This window comes from Ambystoma mexicanum, chromosome 8 (assembly GCF_040938575.1).
Source record: "Ambystoma mexicanum isolate Mex_15411 chromosome 8, UKY_AmexF1_1, whole genome shotgun sequence".
NCBI classification, from domain to species: Eukaryota; Metazoa; Chordata; class Amphibia; order Caudata; family Ambystomatidae; genus Ambystoma; species Ambystoma mexicanum.
In genome coordinates this window covers 1584789544-1584796304 of record NC_090929.1, presented here as the reverse complement: position 1 = coordinate 1584796304, position 6761 = coordinate 1584789544, and the positions used below count along the sequence as shown (strand labels likewise).

At 40.2% G+C, this 6761-nt stretch overlaps 2 long non-coding RNA genes across 2 annotated transcripts; one reads left to right on the top strand and one right to left on the bottom strand.

Moving 5' to 3' along the window:
* Window positions 1-1564: 1564 nt before the first annotated feature.
* LOC138473819 (uncharacterized) lies at window positions 1565-2478 on the bottom strand. The gene is made up of 3 exons (XR_011268936.1): window positions 2425-2478; window positions 2279-2334; window positions 1565-1695 (listed from the first exon to the last, which is right to left on the bottom strand). It is a non-coding gene; the product is annotated as an uncharacterized lncRNA (long non-coding RNA).
* Window positions 2479-4656: 2178 nt separating this feature from the next.
* LOC138473818 (uncharacterized) lies at window positions 4657-5566 on the top strand. Its single transcript, XR_011268935.1, has 3 exons — window positions 4657-4707; window positions 4798-4853; window positions 5436-5566. It is a non-coding gene; the product is annotated as an uncharacterized lncRNA (long non-coding RNA).
* The last annotated feature ends 1195 nt before the right edge of the window (window positions 5567-6761 follow it).

Sequence of the window (6761 nt, the reverse complement as noted above, 5' to 3'; positions counted from 1 at the left end):
TTCTACCATTTTAAGTGGTAACTGCTGTATGCCTAATTCCTGTTCTAATTGGCCTTTCTGAAGGTCAGAAGCCTCTGACAAGGACAACAATAATGCCGTATCCTCAATGTCTTATAGCGTGATATGACTAGGAGAGCTGGGAATATTCCTAGGTGTAAATTGCTTGACCTGTGTATGAAAAACATTTTTGAGCTTCAACTTCCGTACAAACTTAAACAAATCTATTTGAAAATCAATAAAGTCAGGTTGACAACTTGGCGCAAATGAGAGACCTTTATTCAAAAGAGACACTTCAGCTGTGGTGAGAACTCTGGAGGAGAGGTTATATACTAAGTTTTCAGAATTGATTTCGCTTGAAGGTTCCTGAGACTGGCCCTGGTTTGGCGTTTGTTTGCAGTGTGCCCTGTACCTTGCCCTGGATCCTCTTCCTCTTCTTCCTCTGATGATATGTTGGGTGTTGCGATAGCTCGCCCTAAAGGGACAGTGAATCTGACATGTTTGTTTGTGGGAGCATTGGAGTTGGAGAAATTTCCTTTTTTGTACCTTTTAATTTCTGCCATGAATCCCCTCCTGCGATATGTTGAGGAGGTGTTTGGATTCTCTCCCACTGCACCTTCTGTAATGATCACGGGTTCTTCCTCAGAATCAACCTCTGAGGAGGCTGGACTTCCTGTCGGTATTTTAACTAATGGACCTGTGTTGTCTTTATCAAACTTGGCTTGGAACGTATACACTCGATCGTTCTTGTAATCTCTCTCGTCCCTGAAAAATTTTCGAAATTTACGAATTTTAATCTCATCCTGGTAATCTTTCAATAGATTGTGCATAGTAGTATAATTGTTATCTTTAACTACCTTTGGATTGCCCATTGCCTCCATTTCTTTGTGTAAAGACTCAATTTGAGTGGAGACTCTTTCATGTTCACGTTCAGCATGTGTGATCAGAAGTTGCAACATTTTCTCAGAACTAACCGTGAGATTTTCTTCCCATTCACGAGCTAGATCTTGATCAGCATCATTGGTAAAATCAGGAAAGATGAGAATTCTCAGTCCTCTAGGTATCATATTATGCTCTAAATAGATAGCAAGTGAGGCTTTTTCCCAATACTTGTTGGTTTCTCTCTTAGCTAATCTTTCTAGTTTAACAAATTTATTCGCTAAAGTTTCTGGCTGTGGATTACTCCCCGTGAAAGCGTTACCTGGGGTGCCCTTGGGTGAGAACAATGCCATCCTGTCTCTTTCTCGATTGGCTAAATAATCAGCCATCGTAATGAGAAGCAATACATAATGTGCTGTGTGGCTCAATTGCGCCCTACCTGGTATGTAGAAAGCAAAATAGAAAAACTGAGGTGTGCCAGGTTAAATAGCGCTTGAGTAATTGAATATTACAAAATCAAATCGATTGAACCTCGAAGGATTGGCTGCAGCACCCTGAGGGAAAAGCGGGCACCTCAAACCCACTTAACAAGACAAATGGAACAATGGTTATTCCCCCATTATGGATGCGCTGCCAGCAAAACAATTATGAAATAGAGAAGTCCTCTCGCACACTTCCTGTGCGATAATTGATCTGGTTAACACAATAATGAAAGTTTTATAAGTTTAATCTTCATCACATCCAATGTGTGTTGTGGCGTGACAGAGTGATATGCCAACACGTGTTTCGACCTCTCTCGGTCTTTCTCAAGGCAAAACTCTGTACAGCAAATGAAATATTTAATTTTGTAATGCATAAAAATCCCCATTAGTAATCCAGGACATGAAATACAGTGAGCACAACAAACAAGGGTAATGGCAAGTGCATATATACATTACCAGCAGGATGGATGTAGCAACATTGTCACAGGCAGCATATAAAGAAAAAATTCAAGAAAAAGGAATACAAAATAAAAGAACATATCATTGTTTATATGTATATGATTGGAGTAACATGCGACAATATTCTACACTAACATCAATACGCAGTTAATACAATTGATGTGCTACCCAGTGCTTGTCCACAAGAAGTGTAAATGTTGTGCATGTGGATCTCCATGCACCATAATAACAATGTGTATATCTTCTGAATTTAAATTCGTGCATGTCATCGCCAGGTGCCAAAAAACCACCAAAACAGCACACATCACCGAACCCATTGGTTCAAAGCTAGAATTAGGTCAAAGATACCCCATGCAATGTTGAAATAAGAAACCAGTTAAAATTGGTAAACACCAGAAAATTCCAATTCCCACACCCTGTAATGGTAACACGATGCTAAACTCGAATTTAAACGAAATTACCATAGATTGATTGGGTAGTGTTAAATGTCTTGGGTTTATTATCACGCCTGAAAAATCTAGAGAAACAAATCATGCATAAGTCAAAGTTGTGAAACCGCTTGAAATCAATAAAAATATTTCAAAGGGTGAACCATTACCTTCCTTACCAAAGTTTGAATTATGTCAATGCGAGCAATCTAATTCAGTAAAAACGTCCCGCCTGAAATGGCATGTCTGTTAGAGTAAACCACAACATCCGTTAATATAAAACAGTTCGCGAGGGGCCGATTCTTGTTTCATCATAAACACTGAGAATTAAAAGTGTACGAGCCCCTTACCGTCATTAATCTCTCGTCTACATTGAATCCTGTTATGCTGTGTATATCTAAAAGCGGTGCGATCGGCATACCCATTTAATGAGAAAACGAAAGAATTTAGAAAAAAGCACCCTCCGAAAACGTGATGGATAATCACGTGTGCGGCGCCGTGCGCGAATAACACATCCGAAGCAAAAGAAGTCGCGATCACATGGAGATTGATCACGTGTGCAAACACGGATCACCTGCAACATTAACACAAAGACTAGAAGGATAACATCGAGGAAAACCTCGATGAGATGCATGAAATAAAAAGAGAATTATATATACCAATCCACGCCGTTTTATAAAATGAAATAAGTATAAATGCAGATCGCCAAAAAGAGTAACCAATTGGGAATACAAAATAATAATAATATTGTATAGATTAAATTAGCCCATGGGTCAAGCGATAGTGCCTGGCCGGTCCAAATAACTCCTGCAATGACACGCACGAACAGAAATTCCCCCTTATGTCACATACCCTCACCATCTACAAGAACACATGCAGTTCCGTGTCGCTGTAAAGTCCCAGGGTAGTACAACGTAACCTACAGATGGTGCGTGCTTCTAATTGCCGCAATAATGCTGAGCGGTCCCCACCTCTAGGATGAGGTCTTGCCTGCATAAGTCCTATGAACCTAATATCACTCACATTTTCCATTTGATGCTGTTCCTGCCGGGTGAGTGTTATATCACGAGATGAGATGTTGATGGACCAGGGGAGGCAAAAACCCGCTGGGTTCTCTGATGTACGCATCTTTACCAAATATGTTCACAATTCAGAGATGTTATACAAATTATTGAATAAGCATTGGCACCTGTTACAACTGGACCCCAACATCACACCCTATATAGCTGATCATCCGAGATTCATTTTCTTACGGAATCGCACACTGAAGGGGTATCTATGTCCTTCTTTTTTAGCTCCCACAACCCACTCGGTCAATTCCAGAACATGGTTACCACCCAAACCCAAGGGTTTCTTTAAATGTGCCTCATGTAATTTTTGTCAATTTGCCATACAGGCTGATAATTTTGTCTGTCATAATGGCCTATCAGTTCAAATACGCAACTTCTTGAATTGTAAGACGAATTACTCCATTTTGTGTATTTGTGGCAAAGTATATGTGGGTTCGACCATTAGGGAATTACGGATACGCTTCAGGGAACACCTCGCAAGCTTGAGAAAGTTTGATTCCAAATTACCTTTAGCCATACATTGGCAGGAACAGCATCAAATGGAAAATGTGAGTGATATTAGGTTCATAGGACTTATGCAGGCAAGACCTCATCCTAGAGGTGGGGACCGCTCAGCATTATTGCGGCAATTAGAAGCACGCACCATCTGTAGGTTACGTTGTACTACCCTGGGACTTAACAGCGACACGGAACTGCATGTGTTCTTGTAGATGGTGAGGGTATGTGACATAAGGGGGAATTTCTGTTCGTGCGTGTCATTGCAGGAGTTATTTGGACCGGCCAGGCACTATCGCTTGACCCATGGGCTAATTTAATCTATACAATATTATTATTATTTTGTATTCCCAATTGGTTACTGTTTTTGGCGATCTGCATTTATACTTATTTCATTTTATAAAACGGCGTGGATTGGTATATATAATTCTCTTTTTGTTTCATGCATCTCATCGAGGTATTCCTCGATGTTATCCTTCTAGTCTTTGTGTTAATGTTGCAGGTGATTCGTGTTTGCACACGTGATCAATCTCCATGTGATCGCGACTTCTTTTGCTTCGGATGTGTTATTCGCGCACAGCGCCGCACACGTGATTATCCATCACGTGTTCGGAGGGTGCTTTTTTCTAAATTCTTTCGTTTTCTCATTAAATGGGTATGCCGATCGCACCGCGTTTAGATATACACAGCATAACAGGATTCAATGTAGACGAGAGATTAATGACGGTAAGGGGCTCATACACTTTTAATTCTCAGTGTTTATGATGAAACAAGAATCGGCCCCTCGAGAACTGTTTTATATTAACGGATGTTGTGGTTTACTCTAACAGACATGCCATTTCAGGTGGGACGTTTTTACTGAATTAGATTGCTCGCATTGACATAATTCAAACTTTGGTAAGGAAGGCAATGGTTCACCCTTTGAAATATTTTTATTGATTTCAAGCGGTTTCACAACTTTGACTTATGCATGATTTGTTTCTCTAGATTTTTCAGGCGTGATAATAAACCCAAGACATTTAACACTACCCAATCAATCTATGGTAATTTCGTTTAAATTCGAGTTTGGCATCGTGTTACCCTTACAGGGTGTGGGAATGGGATTTTCTGGTGTTTACCAATTTTAACTGGTTTCTTATTTCAACATTGCATGGGGTATCTTTGACCTAATTCTAGCTTTGACCCAATGGGTTCGGTGATGTGTGCTGTTTTGGTGGTTTTTTGCTACCTGGCGATGACATGCACGAATTTAAATTCAGAAGATATACACATTGTTATTATGGTGCATGGAGATCCACATGCACAACATTTACACTTCTTGTGGACAAGCACTGGGTAGCACATCAATTGTATTAACTGCGTATTGATGTTAGTTTAGAATAATGTCGCATGTTACTCCAATCATATACATATAAACAATGATATGTTCTTTTATTTTGTATTCCTTCTTCTTGAATTTTTTCTTTATATGCTGCCTGTGACAATGTTGCTACATCCATCCTGCTGGTAATGTATATATGCACTTGCCATTACCCTTGTTTGTTGTGCTCACTGTATTTCATGTCCTGGATTACTAATGGGGATTTTTATGCATTACAAAATTGTATATTTCATTTGCTGTACAGAGTTTTGCCTTGAGAAAGACCGAGAGAGGTCGAAACACGTGTTGGCATATCACTCTGTCACGCCACAACACACATTGGATGTGATGAAGATTAAACTTATAAAACTTTCATTATTGTGTTAACCAGATCAATTATCGCACAGGAAGTGTGCGAGAGGACTTCTCTATTTCATAATTGTTTTGCTGGCAGCGCATCCATAATGGGGGAATACCCATTGTTCCATTTGTCTTGTTAAGTGGGTTTGAGGTGCCCGCTTTTCCCTCAGGGTGCTGCAGCCAATCCTTCGAGGTTCAATCGATTTGATTTTGTAATATTCAATTACTCAAGCGCTATTTAACCTGGCACACCTCAGTTTTTCTGTTTTGCTTTCTACATACCAGGTAGGGCGCAATTGAGCCACACAGCACATTATTTATTGCTTCTCATTACGATGGCTGAATATTTAGCCAATCGAGAAAGAGACAGGATGGCATTGTTCTCACCCAAGGGCACCCCAGGTAACGCTTTCACGGGGAGTAATCCACAGCCAGAAACTTTAGCGAATACATTTGTTAAACTAGAAAGATTAGCTAAGAGAGAAACCAACAAGTATTGGGAAAAAGCCTCACTTGCTAACTATTTAGAGCATAATATGATACCTAGAGGACTGAGAATTCTCATCTTTCCTGATTTTACCAATCATGCTGATCAAGATCTAGCTCGTGAATGGGAAGAAAATCTCACGGTTAGTTCTGAGAAAATGTTGCAACTTCTGATCACACATGCTGAACGTGAACCTGAAAGAGTCTCCACTCAAATTGAGTCTTTACACAAAGAAATTGAGGCAATGGGCAATCCAAAGGTAGTTAAAGATAAAAATTATACTACTATGCACAATCTATTGAAAGATTACCAGGATGAGATTAAAATTCGTAAATTTCGAAAATTTTTCAGGGACGAGAGAGATTACAAGATCGATCGAGTGTATACGTTCCAAGCCAAGTTTGATAAAGACAACACAGGTCCATTAGTTAAAACACCGACAGGAAGTCCAGCCTCCTCAGAGGTTGATTCTGAGGAAGAACCCGTGATCATTACAGAAGGTGCAGTGGGAGAGAATCCAAACACCTCCTCAACATATCGCAGGAGGGGATTCATGGCAGAAATTAAAAGGTACAAAAAAGGAAATTTCTCCAACTCCAATGCTCCCACAAACAAACATGTCAGATTCACTGTCCCTTTAGGGCGAGCTATCGCAACACCCAACATATCATCAGAGGAAGAAGAGGAAGAGGATCCAGGGCAAGGTACAGGGCACACTGCAAACAAACGCCAAACCAGGGCCAG